The 22269-nt window shown below is 48.2% G+C and overlaps 1 pseudogene; it reads left to right on the forward strand.

The window, feature by feature from the left end:
* Positions 1 to 7924: 7924 nt before the first annotated feature.
* Positions 7925 to 9817, forward strand: LOC120639185 (annotated as a pseudogene).
* The last annotated feature ends 12452 nt before the right edge of the window (positions 9818 to 22269 follow it).

Raw genomic sequence — 22269 nt, forward strand, 5'->3', positions numbered from 1 at the left:
GTGTCGTTGTTGGGCAGATCTGACTTTGGCGACGTGGTCTTCTAGTTCTCGGGGCCTTGAAAAGCACCTGGTTAATTATTTCCGCAAGTCTAGCTTGTCAGAGTACCTCCGATTCTGCTCCTGTGGTCATCATCTTCGATCTTCGCTTGCATTCTCCATGCATGTGTGGTGGTGATAGTGGTGGTATAGATGGCGTAGGCATCATCCATGGCCTCATCGGTCTATGAGCCGGTGCAACGCCGCTTGGACATCAGCAGTGCCCACCTGAGTCGTCCGGCCTCGTCAGTCTCGAATGACATCATAGTCGTTGTAGCGGTGGGAAGTCGATGCAGAGTCAGCAAGCTAGACGGAGCTGACGAAGTGTTGTAGCAGCAAATCATAGGCGAAGTGGTGGATCCGTGGAGTCAGGGCATCAACACATCCCATGCACCTTGCTTGCTCTATGTAGTGGCGCACATACTAGTGCATGGCACTATGCTAGCCATGCAAGTGTACTTGCATCTCAATGGCATTGCACGCACAACATGCGTGCGAGCGCGTGCTTGAGCGCTACAACCCTGACTTTACACAGCTCCTCGGGGTCGTCGGCATGGCAGGCCGATGCCAGCATCACCCTCCATCTTGACATCGCTGCACGTCCCAGTGTCTTCGTGACGCCGTCATTGTCATCGTCTCGGCGCCGTCGTCGGCCGGCGGCCAGGCTCGGTGTGCAGCGCTAACATCGTCGGGCTGCGGCTCACTGTCTTCATAGTGCCACCATCGCCAGCCGGCTGCCGGGCATGATGACGTAGCAGGGTGTCCTCGCAGGCCGGACCTTCATCGTCTGCTTAGCGTCTCCACCATCAACGTGCTCGTACAACAGTTCAGTGACGTGGACGGATGATGACCCGGTGAATACAAGTGGATGTACATGCCTGAATCTATAAAATGATTGAGAGAAGACAGAGGGTCAACCTCCCGCGCTTTCGAAGATGAATAGGGGCGCCATGGCTCCGTCCCCCACTCCCTTGACTTTCTTCTCGGCCTCTGTTCGACGCCTGTGAGATTGCTGACTCCGGCTCCTTGCGGATAACGGGAGGACGATGACGTTGAGGTTGTCAACGGCATGGTGTTGTCGATGAGGAAGATAAAGATGATGGTGAGGTCATCGCCGGTGTGGTGCAGGCTAGCGGGCTTGACGAGGAAGACGAAGGCAATGTTGAGGTCGTCGCCATCGTCGTTGGTGCCGGTTCTCCTAGCGTCTCTTTTCTTTGCCTCTCAGCCGGTTGGAAAGGAACACCAAGCACTGAGGGGTACGGGTCTTTATATTGGCTGAGGCTAGGGTAGGGTGCTGCTCCTGGCTCTCCCACTCGACGCCGCCGCCCTCTAGTTTTGTTGAGAAAAACCTAAAAGATGAACAGGGGTGACATGGCTCCCTCCCCCGCTCCCTTGACTTGCTTCTCGGCCTCTGTTCGATGCCGGCGAGGTTGATGACTCTGGCTCCTTGCGGATGATGGGAGGACGACGACGTTGATGTTGTCACCGGTGTGGTGTAGGCGACAAGGAAGATGAAGATGATGGCGAGGTCATCACCAGCATGGTGCAGGCAAGCAGGCTTGACGAGGAAGACGAAGGTGATGTCGAGGTCGTCTCCATCGTCGCTGGCACTGGTTCTCCATGCATCTCTCTGCTTTGCCTCTCGGCCGGTTGGAAAGGAACCCCAAGCACTGAGGAGTATGGGTCCTTATATAGGTCGAGGCTAGGGTAGCGTGCTGCTCTAGGCTCTCCTACTCGATGCCGCCGGCCTCTAGTTTTGTTGAGAAAAACCGAGAAGACTTATCCGCTCAGCTCTCGTCGTGCAAATCGGAACAGCACGGGCATCTGGCTATCCAAACCCGCGTCACCGTGGGCCTGGCCAAAATGCCCTCCAGCACATGTACATGGAAAGCTAGGAGGGTGAGGATGATGCACGAGGACTACGCCAAGTCGTTGCTGCAGTAAGGGGCTCAGGAAAATCCTAACATTTCTAGAGTGTTCTAGACTGCGCCAGTTGCCCTGCAAGCCCAGCCATACGTGGCAATATGTCAACATGTACGTAGTGTCGTATACATGCATGGGCGCCAAGTATTTTGGCCGCCGTGTGCATCAGGATCGTTGAGATTCTTTATCAATAGAGAGTATTTGTTTTGTTGAGGATTTGTACAACTCATATATACAAGATTGGCATCCACTTGCCATGCATGTACATGCATGCGGGACATTGCACTTGCTAGCCTTTTCTTTAGCTTCTCTTATTTTGTTACAAATCAATACGCCAAGTTGTTGTCACGGCGAGGGAGTTCAGAGGGTCTTGACGCTTCTAGAATCTTCTAGGCTGTGCCGGTTGCCGCGCGGGCTTGGCTACACGGCCGATCATCCACTTGTATTGTGATGAGTCTGAGTACGCGTACACGACCTCGTACGCTCACACGGGCACCAATGCATCGGTTTCATTTACATACGTGCATGCATGGAACCTTGCACGTTCTTTTGATTTGTTTGGGGCCTCATTCACATGCTAAGCTCTCGTGGCGTGATGATTATGCAACAGATTTTAGTCCCTCTCGTATGACTCATGTGTATGATTTACAAAATCATATTTTAAATTAGTTGCACAAAATCTCATCAAACAGCGTCAGTGTCGATGCAGCCGTGTTTCTTGCCCCTTGAGATGTCGAGGCAATGGAGACTCTGAATTCTTTCAACAATGAAGACCTGAAGCCATGACGCATGGATAATGGTAGATTCCCCTATCCATTGCTTCTTGAGTTTGGGGGTAGCTGCTTTCTTCATGGAGGGAGAGCATAAACACTTCACCTCGGAGGTTGACAGTGTGCCCGGTTTTAGCACTATGTCTGCTGCGGGCACAACTCGACCCAGCTGATGCTTGCAATCATCGATGGAGAAGTAGTTCTGGTGTCCGCATGGTAGGACTCCTGAGTAGTGTAGGGTTGAGGTTGCTGATGATGCGTTGTTGAGTCCCGTTGCCATCAAGGAAATTCAAGCATTGGTGCAGAGTAGATGGCACCACCCGATACTAGTGGATCCACAACCTTAGAGCCGAGTATGAGGTGTTGGCTTTGATGATGAAGAACCACACCTTGAAGCTGAACGTAGACATTTGGATCTTGACGATGATCGCCCAACAGGATTATCGTGTCGTTGGTTTTGGAGCCGCAGATGACCACATTGGTAGGCTCCAAGTTGTCCACTGTGAAGCTAGCCTGAGTCAAGCTCCCAACAGGCAAGATGTTCATGGCGGACTTGGGGTCGATGAGAATTTGATGAAGGTGCGCAACTCTGATGTTCCCCTCGATGTAGAGTTGGCGATTGTGGTTGCCATGATCGACGACATTATCTTCCTCCTCAAAGGTGATCTCATTCACAAACAAGGGGTTCACGAAGAGCTGATGCTTGGCCATGGCCATTTCATAGAGTTCTGGCTCTAGAAGTTCTTTCACGAGGGCCTCCTAAAGCTCTAGCACCAGCATGAAAGCATCATAAATGCCCAATAGTGTTGCCATTCTCTTGAGATGGGCAATGATGTTTTAGTCGATCTGTTGAAACTTGTCTTTCTTCTCGTTGGATACCCTAGGGTTCGCTTTTGGTGGGGTGACTTCTACAGCTTTGTTTGCTCTTGTGAGCTTGGTCTTGGGCTTTGATAACCTGTAGCACCTTTCCTCCTCATAGATTCGTGTTGACATTGACCGTGTTCCCTTCTTGCTCGTCATCCGCATGTAGTACTTGTTGCTCTTTGGCGGTGAACACCTCTTCAGATTCTGAGCACATGCAATCAAGGTTGATGTTGCATGTCGCCACATTAAGTGACGGGGTAGAATTTGCTTCTTCCCGCACTTCTTCACTTATTGATGGCATTTACCCCCAGCACCTGGGCAAGAATTGCTCCAAGGTTGGTAGCATGTGACTCCGGTGGGGGAAGAGTGTGTCTCCATGACTTGGGGATGAACCGCGGTGGTGGGCGCCGCTTACTTGGGTCTGGCTACCTTCTTGTTGGGGTAGCAGATGGCGGTGTAGCCTGGCAAAGATGCCGCAGAGGGGACGCGATTAGACATGGTTGACGCTGCACCACAGTCCACGTCAGATCTTCATAACCACGTGGTACTCTTGTTGCTGCAGCGTGAGCTGTCTGGAATGTCAAGGCTGCAAGCTTGTGCTCGACTTGGGCTAGCAGCACCCATGATTCTTTGTGCTCGCCTCCTCGCCTTGGTGGAGAGTGCGTCTTCATGGTCACCATATTGACCGCATGATAGTCGGGGTTGATGGCATCCGTGTCAGGTTTATTCTCTTCTCGTTGATAGCTCTTTGGAGCCATTCCTTAAAGGTGATGCGGTATTTGATGACATGACCCACATACCTGTGATATCGGAAATAGCGGATTGTTAGTCATTTTTACTTGATCTGGCCTCCATAGTTCTGGTAGGTTCATCGCCTTGTGCTCCATGAGTTGCTCGAACATCCCGTTCACGAGCTCCCGCTTGAAGATGTACTGCTTCTTGAGGAGCTCTTGGATGGAGGGACGTGGCTTGCCTCCTGCGTGTTCACTCCTAGCACGTAGGACAGGCACCTGGCCTTGTGGTGTGATGGAGAAGACTCGCACTGCATTCACCTCCACTTGTGCCTTTTCTTTGCCTCCATCGTTCCTTGTCTTTGCCGTCGAAGTGAAGCATTTAGCTGGGTCAAAGGTGCTGTCATTCTTGTAGAGCTCCATGATCTGTAGCTCAGATTGCTAGACATCCTTGGATCTCCACGGGACACTTCAAGTGACCAATGTTGAAGAATCCCGCGAATGCACATCTCGATTGCATGTTCGAGGTGCATCTCTCTTGCGAGACACGCGTAGTTGTTGCAGAAGTGAAGGATGTAATCATCTACAGCTTCATCATGTTGTTGCTTCACTTGCGACAATTCAACAATGGATAAGTCCTTCATGGCCATGAAGTGTTTTCTAAATGCGTCCTTCATGGTTCCCCACCTGCTGATAGATCCAACTAGCAAACAGCTATACCGGTGGAAAGCCACGCCAGTTTGGGACCCGAAGAACTGGCGCAGCAGCAGCGATGAGTTGTTGGCGGTGTCACCTCATGCAGCTTCAAAGTATGTGAGGTGCCCCCTCACATCACCAGTTCCATAGAATTGATGGGACTTAGGCGGATGCCACCCTGTTGGGATGGTCACAAGGTCGTGCCATGCCTCGTATGGCTTCTCGAGCTCACTCTCCATTGATCTAGGGGCCTGGTTGCTCGTCGCTCGCCTCAACTTCCTATTCACCATATCTTCGACCATGTCGTGGTTGCTCTTCAGCATCACTAGTAGCGGTGCCCCATGGGTGGAGGGTGAGGTGAAATTTGTTGGTGGAAGGAAAACATTTTCCGCACCGTCTTGCTGCTCAAACCATGGGGGGCTTAGCGAAGCATTCTGAGCTAAAGCATGACTAGTTTGATTAGTCGATCGAACTTCGCGGACAGATCGTTCATCATCTGCCTCTGATCTTGGATCTGTTCCTTCAAGCTTAGGACTTGGGCTACACTTTTGGCAACTCTGGACCGTGGCCATTGTGGTGGCCGTCTACTGCCATGTGGCTGGCGCAGAGTTGCCGACATCAAGGTATTCATCCCCATCTGAAGGGATACTTGTAGCAAGGTCAGAGTAGCGAGGCGAGTGATCATGCCTCCCCAATGACGAAGACGAGTCGAGGTCGCTCGCCGTCATGCCATCTCGTGGATCTCCATATTCCTCCTCATGTACTACCCCCTTCATCTTCTGGGCCGCGATGGACTGGAGTCGTGTGCTCGCCGCGGCATGGTCCACTATGTGTTGTATATCCTCAGGATTCTAGGGAAGTCGGGATGCAATGTCGATGTAGCGCCACGGGGATGTGTCTGAAGCTAGCGCCTTGTCGCTATTAGATAGCGAACCCATCCTTGCAGTGATTGGAAGACAAGGTGCCCAAGTCCTTGCCCCATCAGAGGGCTAATTTAGACGTATCGGAGTCCCTTGCCTCTTGCACTGCACGCCTCTGAACCATGAGCGAACGTGGCCTAGTCGAGCTAAACATCTTCGTGAAGTTTACCTTTGGGTTGGCCGTGATTTCTTCATCAGAAGGGTAACTAAACTCATGATTCACCATTGGAGAGACCCGCTCCATCTTGGAATCATCTCGTGAGTGTGCTGCCAGTGCGGTGCACATGGCAACATTCGCTTGGCCTTCTTTTGGCTCCTTCTCCATCTTGTGTGAAGGAGTTCGGTCACTTTGATCTGCTTTGTCAAGGGCCGCAACAGCTGATATTTGAGTTGCCACTGCATTTTTGCGTACGAGCAATGCCGTCTTCACCTTGGGGAAGCGCCACCTGGCCTAGTGCGAGGGATGACCCCTCGACTCCTTCAGGCGGCGGCACATGTGGTGGGGATTAGGGTAGGGTTTGGCTGTGAATCTAACGCATCTCAAACATCGGAAAATGTGGAAGCTGAAATCTGCCGAAAGATGGATAGAAAATCCGGCGCCTGGCAGGGCAGGCGACCCCGGCCCAGCTGCGATCGGCGCTGCTGCCAGATCGAGGCAGCACGCTCGGCGGCCAGTGACCCGGCGTGAGGCAGCCCAGCGGCTGCACAGCCCAGTGAGCATTATCGTTGTCCTGTCTTTTATCTCTTGCATAACTATTTATTTCCTGTTTTATATAAACTAGCTCTTTACTGTGTGCTAGCAAGTTGAGTTAGATTATTAGAACTCGTTCTTGCTAATATTTGGTAGAATTTGCGTGCTTGTTTACTTGTCTGTAATCCTTGTAAGTGTTTAGCTTGTTTAGTTAACTTTTTTAGCGCTTGTTTCTAGTCTTTGCATGCTTGTTTAAAGTAAAGCTTTGGTGGTAGTCTTTGTGCTCGAGTCATTTGTTTCTTGGTTGCTTAAGTTTTGTCTAATTGTCTCTAATCTGTGCTGTGGATTCTTTAGGTCGTATGGTGTCTATCAGTTGTGACTTTTGGGTTATTTATTTTATTTGGTAGCGGAACCGGCTGCCTTGTCTCTTGTGCGTTCGTCGGCAGTCGAGTAGGACTGTAGGAGTGAAGTTTTGCCCTTCGCGTGCAGTTGCCGCAGGCATGGTGTGACGAGGTAATTTTTTCGCTTCTCCCGTGCTGTAGATACTTTAAGGTCTGCTTGCTCCATTCTCCCGTGCTGTGTAGTGTTTTTTTAGCAACTTTTTTTAATGAACAACGTTGCTGTCACTTTGTCGAATGAAGAAATGATCAAAATAAAAAAAGTTGTAAATCTTAAAACGTTATACAACTTTAGAGTTGAACACCTTTTCATCTGAATTAATTTACTGCTTCAAAATATGCTTTAAAGTTGTCATTTGCCAAGTGCTTTTTTCCAATACTCGACAAAGTTTTTTTTGCCGAGTGCCTTTTGTCTAGCAATCGGCAAACAAACTCTTTGCTAAGTGTTGAATTTCAAGCACTCGGAAAAAGTATATTTTGCCGAGTGTAAAAAAAATACACTTGGCAAAAGCCCTATTTGCCGATTTTGCCAAGTATTTCTTGGCAACAAGATTGTTTGCTACGTTTTCCCGTAGTGTAATTGGAGTTTCTTTTAAAAAAATTGAACCGCAAGAAACCCATCTAAAGGTTATTCGTTTGAACAACTCACAGTTAAACATGGTAGCAACACTCGCAAAAAAAAAACATGGTAGCAACGTGATACCAAAATATCTGGACCAATATAATCATGCAACACGAGCCTAATATTTTCGTGTCAAAAATTCTTCGCAGGTTGGCTCACCACACGACTTCTCGGATCGATCCAAAACCAGAGGATGATTTGTCACATCTAAAACAATAGTATATATAGGAAAAAAATAAAAAAATAAAAAAATGATGGTTGTTCCGCAGCGACCCGTCGCTAAATCCAACACTTCAGCGCGCAATCAGCAAGGGAGGCTCTTCAGCGTTGCGTTGATCGGCAGAGCTGCAGGAAGGCAGATGATGTCTCCTTACGTGCTCGCCGCTGCCGGCGTGCTTATCATCATCGTCTTCCTCTGCGTCGTCAAGAACCGCCGGAGCGGCAAGTCGCTCCCGCCGTCGCCCCCGTCGTCGCTGCCGCTGATCGGCCACGTCCACCTCATCGGCCCCACCACCGCTCCCTGCACGAGCTGTACCTCCGCTACGGCGGCGGCGGCGGCCTCCTCCTGCAGCTCGGGCGCCGGCGGACGCTGGTGGTGTCCACGGCCGCGGCCGCCGCGGACCTGTTCCGGAACCACGACCTCGCCTTCGCCTCCCGCCCACGCAGCGTGGCTGCGGACAGGCTGATGTACGGCTGCAGGAACGTGTCGTTCGCGCCGTACGGCGAGGACTGGCGCCGGGGCAAGAAGGCCGCCGTCGTCCACCTCCTCTCCCCGCGCCGCGTGGCGTCGTTCGCGCCCGTGCGCGCCGCCGAGGCGGCCGCGTTCGTCGCGCGGGCCCGACGCGCCGCCGAGGCCCGGGAGGCCGTGGAGCTGAGGGAGCTCCTGTACAGCTACACCAACGCGGTGGTCACCCGAGCGGCGACCGGCGCCGCGGGGGCGACGGTGGAGAGGCTGAAGCAGCTGATTGGGAGCACCGCGCCGCTGGTGGCGGGCCTCCAGCCGGAGGACGTGCTGCCGGACGCGCCGGCGAGGTTCGTGAGGTGGGCGACGGGCCTGGACAAGATGCTCGACGACAGGGCCGAGGCCTGGGATAGGTTCCTGTCCGAGATACTGGCCGCGCACCAGGAGAAGGGTGCCGGCAGTGCCGGGGAGGAGGAGGATGAGGACTTCTTGGACGTCCTGCTTGGCTGCTTCGGCTGAGGCGGGAAAGCGCCGACGGGCTCGAGTTCACAGGTGATCGCATCAAAGCCATGGTTAAGGTCATCTTCGCAGAAATGGTCTTGAAATTTCCCAAGAAATGTCTAGTGATCTTGTTCTCCTGATGCTCGATCGATTCTTGCGTCTGCAGGACATGATCGCCGCCGGGACTGGAACATCATCGGAAACGCTGCAATGGACCATGGCAGAGCTCGTCGCCAACCCGCGGGTGATGGCCAAGCTACAAGACGAGATCGCGCGGGTCGCCGGCGCCGCCGCCGATGAGGCTGCCATCACGGAAGCGGACCTGAGCAAGATGGAATACCTGAAGGCAGTGTTCAAGGAGGTGCTCCGGCTCCACCCGCCGTCGCCGCTTCTGGTCCCACACGAGTCGACGACGCCCGCGGTGGTTCGCGGCTACGAGATCCCGGCCAGGACCGTGCTCTTCGTCAACGTGTGGGCGATCGGGCGGGACCCCACGGCGTGGGACGCGCCGGAGGAGTTCCGGCCGGAGCGGTTCGTGGGCGGCGGCCCGGCGGCGGACTTCAGGGGCACGGACTACCAGTTCATCCCGTTCGGCGCCGGCCGGAGGATGTGCCCCGGCATCAACTTCGCGCTGCCGGTGGTGGAGCTCGCGCTCGCCAGCCTCCTGCGCCACTTCGACTGGGAGCTCTCCACCGGCATGTGCCCGGCGGACGTCGACACGAGCGAGGCGCCGGGGCTGACGATGCCGCCGCGGGTTCCACTTGTCCTAGTCCCCAGGTGCAAGACGCTCGCTCAGCCTGCGAATTGAAGTAGGAAATCGATGTGCCTCCAACTCCATTCCAGCAAATCCCCTCCATGGGAATTGGAAACCGTGGTTTGTGTGTGAAGTTGCAGTGGTGGATCAATTATACGAACCCACGCTCTATAGTACGTGTGTTGTACTATACAGTATGAATGTAGTATATGTGTATGTGAAAACAATTTAAACATATGTTTTGCGATTATGTTATTTTTGATCATTTGAAATAGCACTTGAGATATGTGAAATATATCTTCTGTGAGTAAGTATAGATATATAATTATATTTTCAAAGAAAAAATAAAAAATAAATACATAATTGTAGGTGCTGGTGTTGGGGTCCTCACTCCTATAAATGATTTTCAAGGGCGAATGAGGATATCACTTACTCTACAAATCGGTTCCAATTATTAATATAAAAGAATGACATACCTCATATATAGAGTTACAAGTGACTATGTAGGATGATGGAGGAGGGGCTTGAAGTAAACGGTTCGAACCCGTTAACCTAAGTGTGCGCGTTACCCGCTTCTACAAATAGCCGTTTATAGCTGCAAAAAGTACAAGCGGATATTGCGTCCGGCCCTGCAAATGCGGCTTCAACCGGCCCCTAGAAACCATTTTTTGCTAGTTTAATGGGGGTGAGGGGGTAAAAAAGTCTTTTAAATAGAGGAGATTGGGGAGGGAAAAGCATGCGGCGGCTAGCGCTAACTGCATGGTATCATGGCAATCTGCGTGTGTCCATTAGAATGAGTTGATTTAGCAATAAAAAAATAGAAGAACAAAATACAAGTTTGCTTTTAAAGTTTTTACACAAGATTCACACACGACCAAATTAAACTCCGATCGATGCAACAATTAATGTATGGCAATGATAAACGACTGGGATAAAGTGAGTAACCAACAACAGCGTGGCGACAATTAATATCTCTAATTCATCTTTTCGCATGACAGCTGGCTGGATAGAAATCCTATCGCGATATATATCCTCACCTGGAACAAGTCTACCGCCATAAAAAAAAGTCCCCCCCCCACCCCCGCGCTCTCCCAGGCGACACGGGGGCGCCGCTCGCGCCGCCGGCTGTCCCCCACCTTTGGCCGCCTCCGGTGGCCGCCGCCGCCGCCGGTGACCGTCCAGGCGGTGGCGGCGGCCCGCGGCTGAATCAAAGTCGGCCCAGCTCGCCCTCCTCTTCCTCTTCCCTAGGTCTTCCGCCACCCAGACTTCTGACCTCGCTGCTCCTTCGCCGTCGCCGGCCTCCTGGGCCGGATCCGGCCTTTCCCTCGATGGATCCGTGGTCCCCTCGACCGGATCTATTGTCACCAGCCGGTTGTGGTGCTCGCGCCCTCCCGGGCGCTGCTGACTGCCGGTGGCGCCCTCCTCGGTGCTAGCGGAGCTCGCCCGCCCCGGTAGCCGGGGGCCGTCGCCGCCGCCTCGGGTGGCCGGGGGGCGTGGCTGCGCCGCCGTCGCCGCCACCTCGTGGCCAGGCGCCCGTGGCTGTTCACCGCCCCCTCGTGGCCAGGGGGCCTTGGCTGCGTCGCCGCCGCCTCGGGTGACCGTGGGCCCATGGCTGCGCCACCGCCGCCGCTTCCTCTAACCGTGGTGCTGCCCTGGTTGTGGTGCTGATGGGCTCCCTTGCGCGGCGGTGTCTATTGTCATTGGCATTGGGTTGGGATTGGGGTGATGGCAAAAGCCTTGGCTTGCGGGCCGGTGACGGCGACGCCCCGGACGTCGCTTACCTTGTTGAAGGCGTCACTCTTTCCCCCCTATGCCCTTCTCTTCGATGAGCTTTCCAGATGAAAACCTAGACCGTGTTGGTCGGACAACGACGGCGTCTTTTGCGTCGCTCCCTCCCTGGTGTTGTCTTGGATGCTCTTGCCCATGGTGGTCGATTGCTCTTCTCGGGGAGGATCCACTTCTGCGCCTGCCTTCACTTAGTTTCCTCTACATCGTCCAGGTCGCGTTGGTTGTCGTTTGGCGGATGCTTTGCCGCTGTGCTGCTCGAGCAGATGCTTTGCTGTTGTCGTCGTTGGTTGAGTTCTCTTGGGGCGGATACTTTGCCGCCGCTGTTGGTTGGTCGGGTGGATGCTTTGCCACCTTGTTTGTGTTGCTGACCTTCGCAACTTTGCCGGTGTAGTTTCTTTTTGCAGGTCCAATTGTTGGTTGGCGTTAGGTTGGCCTCGGTTAGGGTTGTAGGGTTGGAGGTGTTCCCCCGTCTTGCTTCTGCTGTTGGGTGTCTGTTGTGATCATTGGATGTTTCTTTGTGTTTCTTCAATTTTTCTCTGTTTTTAGTCGTTTGTGATCTTATATTGGTTAAGCTCTGTTTGGCCGCATCAAAAATTGTCAGTAAATTGTTTTCTTCTTAATGAAATACGTGCTCAGGTAAGGTCGCGAAAACATATATATCCTCAGCTATACTCACATGTCACAAGCAACAATATATTTCAGTGACGGAATGTAAGATCGATGAAGGGTGGCCAATCAGAACAGCACCGCTGACATCACAAGGTGCAGAACGGGTGCTGCAAGACCTGCTACAAAGGTTAGACCAAGTTTAAGTCAGATAGAAAATCAAAGAGAAAAGAGATTTGGACTGACAAAAAATAATTCACAGTGAAGTAGTCAAGCTATTACTACATGCTAGCTTTTGGAGGCATTATTGGCGTCAAATAAAAAGCAAAATTTTTGCATGGCTATCTTCAAGAGATCGGCCGAAAACCAGATAGGTACTAGCAAAGAGAAACAATGTTCACAAGCTCAGCTTGCCCATATGGATGTAATAATGAGGAGGAAACGGTACAACACAAGTTATTCAGATGCCCACATGCAACTCAAAGACTAGAACTAGAGGTGGTAATGGATCATGGTCTTACTGCTCTCTTATATATTTTTAGCTCAAAATTGTATGAGAGTTTAGTCCTTAATTTTTTAGGCCAGCTCCTTAGATTATCTAGACTAAAATTTGAGACTCTTTATCAGCCCTAGACACGAATACAATTGTGGACGATCCCACGATTATCATAGCAATAGCTTGAATTGGAATATTTTGTTAGCAAGGAATAAGAGGACTTTTGATGGGGTCACCTAGGGATGTAAATGGTACGGATATTTCCCGATCGTATTCGAATTCGATCCGGTCTGGAAGGGTTTTTATCCGTACGTATCCGATTCCGAGTATCCACTATTTGCAACCGATCCGTATCCGAATGCTCAAAAGTTACATTTTTATGATGTCGATATCCATTACAATCTTATCCGACAAAAGCTAACACTATCCGTATCCAACTCCGTATTCGAACACAAATATGAAAATAAATACAATATCAGTGATATCCGTCCGTATCCGATCCGTTTTCATCCCCGGTCACCACACTAGTACAAGTTATCAAACAAACTGCATTCAAACGTTGGCGCTATGGAAGAACAGGGCAAGAATAAATATGAGGATACCCCCAATGCATTGGACTCAAGAAAGAAGACAGCAGGCTGTAATAGTACTTTAATGATATGAATGTTTGTCTGTCAAAGATTCTTTTTCTGTATTTTGTACTCTTTGGTCTCCTTTTTTTTTTGGCAGGACTGGTTTTAGTTCTTCCATGTGCCTACGAATAGTTCTCTGAATTATTTATGGGGCTATATTACACTTTTTTTATAATGGCAGGGTGGTAACTTTTTAGCAAATAAAATAGGCCTAAGACTAGTATTTTTTTTAGAGTATATTGAATTATTGGTAAAATATTTCTGATTTGTGTGTTTCTTTTTAGTATTTTTCATTTTCTAGAGCTTATAGTGAGGGTTTAACGTGTTTATAGTTCCAAAAGAAGTCAACAATTAGTATACTTAGATTCTTACGTACTCTCTTTGTTTCAAATTGTAGGTTATTTTTGGCAAATCTAAATAACCTATTAGTACAATTAGATTCTTATTGTAGGTTATTTTTGGCAAATCTAAATAAATTGTAGGTTATTTATTTAGATGCATAGCAAAAGCCCTTTTCGTGGTTTACTGCAAATGTTTTTTTGTTTCTTGATCGTTACTGCTCAGCTAGAAGTAAGAGTCCGACTTTGACTCTCCGAGTACTGATTTCCATTTATTGTGCCGAGGCCGAGAACAAATTTCAGCTGTCTTGGGCCGAATCCGAATCTAGATTGTGAGTTTGTGGGCATATACATGAACACACCTAAACCATTCTTTGGTATGATGCCAAACAGCGTAGCAACTATTCAGGCAAACATGAGGTTTTTCACGGACCTGTTGTCACGCCATCTCCTCCGCAGGCCGGCGACTTCTCCTCGCCGGGACAGCGCTGCGGCGGCGGCCAGAGCCGACGCCCCAGCCTCGTACGCCGGCGCCGAGGACGAGGAGGAGGAGGAGGTGGAGTGGGATAGCATGCTCTGGCTCCCCCCGAACGATCCCCAGACCATCCGGGTGCAGCGCATCGCCGCCCACCTCATCGCCGCCGCGTGCGACGACACGAACTACGGGCGGCGGAGGCTCTCCGCGAGGATCCGGCGCCCCTTCGACGGCATCCACTGGACCGTCGGCGTGGTCGACGGGGGGGAACACGTCAACGGGTTCAGCACCGCGACCAGCGACATCACGGTGTCCACGGGGCTCCTCCAGTTCCTGCGCCCGGACGAGGCCGTCGCCGCAGTGCTCGGGCACGAGGTCGGGCACGTGATCGCGAGGCACTGCGAGAAGAGGGCGAGGAACTGGTTCCTGGCCGGCCTCCTCGCCAACTGCGCCGGGGAGCTGCTGCTGCCGCTCGACGACGCGCCGCCGGGCGGCGGCGCGGCGGCGCGTGACGCGTGGCGGTCCCTCCTCATGCGGCCGTGCTACCGCGCCCAGGAGTACGAGGCAGATCGCCTGGGGCTCCTCCTGCTCGCCGCCGCGGGGTACGACCCGCGCGCGGGCCCGCCGATGTACAGGAAGCTCGGGGAGTTGGGCGGGGACGAGGCGCCGGACGACGTGCGCGCGACGCATCCCCCGAGCGCCAAGAGAGCCGAGCGCCTGTCGGAGGCCAAGGTCATGGACCGGGCGCTGGAGCTGCACAGAGAGAAGCAGCAGCTCTGTACGGCAGGGGCGCCGCAGCTCGAGGTTCATGGACTTGGATGATGACTCAAAAATTCTACGGAAATGCCAAATTTTATGTGCATGTGCAATAGAAGACAAATTCATGCACCTGAAAATGTTCGCTTTTGTGTGACGAATTTTTATGACATTTTACAAAATTTGGTCTTCTACTGCACAAGCACGTCAAAATTTTTGTGTGCATCATTTTAATGTTTTTGAATACTTGTAATTATGATCTTTAGTTGTTTTCAGGTTTCCACCCAATAGCTTTCTTTATGTGGCTGCTCCTCCACATCATGGATGGTTACTGCAGACAGCGGATCGCAGCGAACATCTCCATGGACCTCCAAGCCAACAAGCAACGGCACTTCAGTGCTGAGAGCCATCTGTTGATGCTCAGGGGACGCCTGGTTAAATAAAACATGTACCGCAATGTATAACACAGCCATATGGACTACAATTGAGCTGCAGACTTTGAAAGTGTCGATTAATACTTGCGACCGACGGATTAATACCAATCAAGATAGTTATACCTCTGCAAGAGAAAACAGGAATCCAGGTCCAGCACAAACTTCTCTGTTGATGGAGTATTTATGGCTGCACACTTTTCACAAGACCGGTTCGGAAGGGGGTTTCCAGATGAGTTTACATACTGTATTTGATGGAATGTTATAATATGGTAGTAATGCATCGTGCACTCCTGAAACTTGTTGGACCCTTTACAGAGATTAGTTTGTAAGGGACTATCCATATGAGCTTACAGACTATACCAGGAATTGTTCAAGAAATATTAGCAGCAATGTTGTGTATTGTTACTCCTGAAACTAGCAGTTATACTTGTGCTATCATCTCACCCTCAGTGCCCAAGCCAAATCCTGTCCCAACAGAGCTGCGAATCCCAGAAACTGAAAATGAAATTAGAGATAATTGTCAGTCAAATCGCCAAAACTGGGAATCGCTAAGCTGAGCACATTATTAGAAAATTGCTACTATTTCAAGTGGACCAAAAGAAGAGTATGAAAATGTGTTTACATCCAAAAGTGCAACCAAACCACGTGACCTGTATGGTTGAAACATCAGGTAATAAACAGCCAGAGAGTAGATAATGAAATGCACCCAGCATGAAACAATATAACACTGGTCTTCAATTAACAGGTTCTGTGCCTATTAATGATACATTCAAAAGAATACGATCTTTATTAATTGTCAGCGATCTCTAACTGAAACAGAACATCCTTCTAGAGAACTTTAGCTATGCATTCCCTATTCATTTCGCTCAGTCCTGATCCAATTTGTGTACTTCAAGACTATATGTTTATGCCATAAAAGTATTACTATAATGGCTCATGCAAACCATATCAAGGCATATTATCTACGGACAAACAGAAAATTAAGCACATGTTTCATTACATTTAATATCACCGCCCATGATTGAACATCAAAAAAAGAACACATTGAATGCTAATCTAACATAGCCATTATTGTATGATTATAGCAGTAAGCAAATTAGTTTCGATTCATCAGAGAAACAAGCAAACCAAAATTGGCATTGACTAGGATAACCATGAAACTGCGAAAGCTTGCCACCATTTAGTTACTGATACACCTTGAGATTCACACATATACAACAGCTAGTTCCTATCTTGAGAAATGAAATAAAACATAGAAGTCCATTTGTTGCTGTAACAATCTAATCAACCAGTTAGATCAAATAGTTTCGTATGAAGACTAAACCGTTCTAGAAGAACAAATTCCTACCACAGCATCTACACTGCTACATCCACATTGACAAAGCATGTCAAGAAACTGAACAGAGAGAAGCATGTCTTGACTTGCTCCTATGAATCAAATTACTTTCCAAAGCAAAAAGTTTGTCAAGAATACATCTAAGTACTAAGCTGTATGGCATAAACAAATATGAGATGCTGCAAAAACTATTAGAATTGTACACAACTTATGCAATAAAACCAAAGTTGATTGCACATCATACAAGAACCCATTTATACAAAACAACCTCATGAACGATGTTAACTATAGATATAATCTTGAGAAACTAAGTTGATACACCTTGAGATTCAAACATAAACAGGATCTTGAGAAACCAAATAAACAGATCAGTTCATTTTACTGTAGTAACTTCTGCTTTAAAGATGAAACAAAACTTTCAGGGTTGATTTTAGCAACATGGTTTAGATACACCAGTCAGTTCAAATAGTATAGTATGAGGATTAAAGTGTGCCAGAAGAACAATTACCCACCACAACACCTACAATGCTACTACATCCAGGTGAAAGGATCGTGGCCCAAGAAGGGGGGGTTGAATTAGGACTTTTTCAAATTTCTATCTAGTCCTTAACCTAGACTAGTATTGCCCAATCTACAAATTTGAAACCTAGTCACTAGAGCATGCTAGCAAAAGGTCCTTAGGTAGGTAAACACACTATCATGATCATTTTGTCTAAAAGGTTTCACACTAGCAAGATCAAAACCTAAGCAAAAGTTCACACTACCATGCAAGTTGTCCTAGTCAATCCACAAGCATTCAAAAGCAAGAATAACAACAAAAAGATTTAATTGCTTGAAATAAAAGTAAGGGACACGAGACAACCGGATTTTTTCCCGTGGTATCGAGGAGTTGACGCTCCCCCCTAATCCACGTTGGAGCACCCACACAAGGGTATAGCTCCCTTGCTTCACCAAGGAGCAAGTGATCACTAAGAATGCTCCTTCTCTATCTCCGGAACGGCGAGGTTCACACCGTGTACAATCTTCTTGTCTTGGGGCTCCCACAAACTCCAAGAGCTCACCAAGAACCTCCCGATCACGAAGACCGGCTAGGTGCTGTCAAACACCAAGAGTAACAAGCTCCTAAGCCTTCACTTGACCTACACTCAGTTGGCCCTAGCTCAAGCACACTTGCTACACTTGCAAAGGATGAATTCTTCAAGGTTGAAGCACAAACAATGTACTAGATCTTCTCTCTTTTGCTCAAAGCACTTTCTCTTCTTCTCAAGGGTGGCCTCAGGTATTCAGGGTGTCAAAGGCACTGCAAATGAGCCAGGGGGTGCCCTTATATAGAGTGGAGAGAGTTACATAGCCGTTGGAAGTCCACTGCAGAAAAACCGTGACCACCGGAGGAACCGACGAGTTAGAAGGTGTATGCGTCGGTTCAACCGGTCTCTCTGTGTCCAATTAGTAGCCGTTGGGGTTTCTGACACAATATCCAGGCTTGCGTCATTGCACCGGTGCATGCTCCGTAGAGGCATCGGTTCAACCGGTGCTGAAGAGGTTCACTGCTCAACTCAAACAAGCTCTCTGGAACATTGTACATCCAATACACCGGTGGTTGAATCTGAAGCGTCGGTTCAACCGGTGCTGAAGACAAGTTGAGATCCACCAAAACATGCTCTCTGGAACAAAGTACATCTAATGCACTGGTGCTTATCTTTTTGACCGTCGGTTCAACCGGTGCTATAGAGATTTTTGATTTGATTTCTGTTTGCATCCAGAGAGTTAAACCGATAGGGCGTCGGAACTTCCGGCAAGCATCGGTTAAACCGGTGCTGCTGTTTTTCTTTGTTTTCAACTGAATTGACTTGGATTCGAATGTGACTTCGATTGTTTCTCCTTCCAAGCGTTGTGTTAACTTCTATTGACCATCTTGGGCTGTTTTTGAGCGAGTGTGCAAGATTTCTAAGGCCAACTTAATTTTGGTCAAGCTACTAACTCATGAACCCCTCTTAATAGTACGGTCAAGAATTAAAAACTATAAACCCTAGCTAAATCAAGTGTCCTTCATCTCCTTGTGACACTTGAGACTAGAAAGGTCCTTAATCTTTGAAATTGAGTCCTTGGCACGCATGGTTGTTCCGAATTGAGGGGTCTCCTTTCACATTTCATATGAGACTAAACTAATCATTAATTTTTCCTTCAAAACACACGTTAGTCACATACGGTTGTCATTAATCACCGAATCTTACCATTAGCATCTATCGGCCTAGATGCGCTTCACCAGGTTTACAAAGCATGCCAAGAAATTGAACAGGGAGGCATATAATGCCATCAAAGTCAGTTGACTCCCACATGTGTCAAATTACTTTCCAAAGCCTTTTTTCAAGGCAGCATCAAAATAGTAAGCTGATATCACATAAACAGACAAGAGAAGCTGCAGAACCTATTAGATTTCTACACCAGATCTATATAATAAAACCCCAAATAGATTGCACATTACACAATAACACACCCATTTCTACAAAACTGCCTTAACGATGTCACTTATCGATACAACCTTGAGAGACTAAGTTGTGTAATACTGATACAACAATAGATACTTCAAGCAACAGATAAGATGATAACAAGGTAATGAACATGTCCATATCAACAAGATGCTGGTGTTATCAAAAGGGAAGAAAAGATGCACACTTTGAACCTGCCTTGTCAATGGGATCCGGTGGTTTCACGCCTCTCAGCACAGCTAGCCACCAACATTCGGATGATAAGATGTGGAAAAGTCACAAAGCAATAGACAACAAACACGAGGAAGAACACGGTTTCCAGAAGCAGGTAGCCAGCCTTCTCGGCTCCCTTTGCCCACGGAGCCACCTGCGTCAGCACGCCCAAGGCTATGATCATGAACACCACGGCGGAGCGGCGGACGACTCGACGCCCGCCATGGAAGCGCGGACCCTAGGCTCTGGAAGGCTCCGCTCGAGGGCGCGGCGAAGCCGAGGAGCGGGGCTGGTGGGTTGGTGAAAGTGCCCGGTTGGGGGCGTACGGAGGAAGAAGGTGAGGCGGCCCGGGGATCTTCTGTGACTTGTGTGCCGTGTGCGCGTGGCGCTGCTGCTTCGATTCAGTGATCAGCTATGTCCAGTAGGAGTATGTGCGTGCCCAAGACCCATCGAGGGAAATTGGTAGATGCGCCAGGTTGATTGCACACATCTTCTGCTGATTTGGCAGAAAATTAATTCAATTCCCCGTAGAAATCAGGTACTTCTGGTTTTTATTCTTTGGCTTTGTTTGGTTTCGTTCTAGAGATTCTAGAACACGCAAGTAGAGAATAAAATTTTGTATGCATGAAGTACTAAATAAAGTCTATTTGCAAAACCCCTTTACGTATGGGTATAATTTTTTGCGACGAATCTAATGACAATAATAAATCGATAATTGACTACAGTGATGCTACATAACCATCCTCTAATCACTCGGATAAAGACCTCACTAGATTTGTCAGGGTTCCTAGCGCAGGGGTTCGGAGGGTTGGCTTTGTAAACTTCTTTTGTTTGACACCCCTAATTAGGGGTCAAAGTTTTTTCTAGACCATTCTAGACTGAAACCAAACGGGGCCAAAAATAGTAGACAACGTGTGTAGCAGTTTCTATCAGTATTTTCTGAATTGGGCACTCATTCTGAAATGATCCCATGTATGGGATATTCAGCGAAATGAACGTAGATCAGCTGATCCCATATATGGTTCTTTACTGTGGAATATGTCCATCGGATTCGAGTCTTCAAAGCATGAGTGCTCGCATTTAGCTGGCGTTATTCTTTTTAGAGTTGCATGCGTGTATTCATAGAGTATTGTTGTAAACTGGAATTAAAATGAGGAGAAATTGTTAGTAGAATATTATAATGTGGAATAATTGGCAGTTGTTCATCAGAGCCCACCACTAGCATAATTCATAAATACATTTACAACTGCAAAATCCCTTCAAGTGTAGAAAAGTAAAATCATGTGTGGAGAAGAGGCCGTGGGACTTCCACTCGTGCAGGCTGTGTGCGTGCCGCAGCAACGCACTCTAATCGCGCTTGAGTTGGCGAGTAGAAAATAAAGTACTCTCCACTATGCATACGGTTTAAGCTCACCTATATGGTTATCGTCCAAATTAGAGGTTTTCTGGATTTTGGGAGGGCAAAAGAAATTCCATGTATATATACTTCAAATCCAATGCTGTGCGTAGAGGGTTGCTCGAGGTAGATCGGCGTGGGTGGTGTGGTGAAAAAAAATTGGTAGGGTGCGACGGGAGAGTATTGAACTTTCCCTGACAGTAATGTGTCCGACAGGAAAGTTTTCCTGACATTTTGCATCGTCACCAACGTGGAAAACTATTCTTGTTGGTAGTAAATTTTTTTTGCAACTGTTCCTGACGGTTATCCGTCAGGAAAGGTAACCTTCCCTATCATTCTATCCGTAACGGTGTATCCATGACAGTTACCGTCACGGAAGACTATCCATGACAGTATTGGGGACTTTCCCTGACGGATGTATCTGTCATGGAAAAGCTGATCTGAGGTAGTACATATTCATTGTTGGATTAGAGCAATGCCAAATAGACTGGCAACACTATGGAGGAAATGGGATATGAGTTGGTGTACTGAATGTAGATATTTAAAAGTTTAGAGACATTTTGTAGTTTTTATTAGAGATGGGGATATGGTATAACCCCCCCCCCCCGCCCCACACCACATATTTCATTGTCAAGCTAAACTTAACTAAAAATTATGAAAAACTATATCAATGAAAATATCCATGACACTATCAATTGTTTAAGAAAAACATTGTTAGTGATCTTTAAATCACATTGCAACAGCCACATTTTGTTGAGTAAAAGGGTAAAAGCTCTATATTTTTATTTTGTAAAAAAGAAAGTTCCACGGATTTTGATGTGCCAACCTGTTTTACCAAGAAATTAGACAAATAAGTGCATAAATATCACAAATCATGCATAAGCAAAGACAGCCCACAATATTTCCTCAAAAGTAGGGCTGGAGCCACAAAAACAAGGAGACGACGTTCCGACACTATTTCAACATTCTAAATCAACAAAAAGGGGGAAAAACAAATATGCATACGAAACAGTCGCAAGATGAGGTCAAATCACAAATTTGAGCTCATCATATCGAAGCCTCCATTTAGATGACCAAAACGGATATAAGGTTTGACCGAGTTGGAGTCCATGGTGCCCGGAAAATTTATTCAGTAATACATGTTATAAATGGATGTTTTCAAAGGACCATCTGAAATGCTAACTAATATAGAGTTTTCGCAAAACTAGTTTGAAATGAGCTAGATCCATGTCATTAGCAAATTTTGAAGAAAACAGATGAATTTTAGGCTTTTTTTTACAATGTTACCATAAACACTAAATAGTCAGTCAACTATAGACAGGCTTGATGGCCATGTCGACGGAAATGACTTCTAGTGAACATTTTTAATAAACAGGCTTAACGCATGTTGTCCTTCAGGTTGATTGGTGGTCATAGATTAGGAATGCACCATCATTCTTACTTCTTATGCAGTCAGTTTTTCAGAGGATAGATATTCATAGATCAGTGCTGCAATTTCTGTTGTTTTTCGGCGCATGCCTGCAGAAAGATTCAGCCTAACGTATGCTGAATGTGCCCAAGCGAGCGGACGCACAAACTGAAGCTAATCGTACATGATGCTACTATACTTTGCTTACTAGAAGAAGATTAAGCACATTAATTAATTCTTCTGGCTGGATACTGTAAAACTAAAAGAACACTTGAAATGGCAGATGAAACTGGTGACGATTTGATAAAGCTCTA

Source organism: Panicum virgatum, chromosome 6K (genome assembly GCF_016808335.1).
Source record: "Panicum virgatum strain AP13 chromosome 6K, P.virgatum_v5, whole genome shotgun sequence".
Classification (NCBI taxonomy): domain Eukaryota; kingdom Viridiplantae; phylum Streptophyta; class Magnoliopsida; order Poales; family Poaceae; genus Panicum; species Panicum virgatum.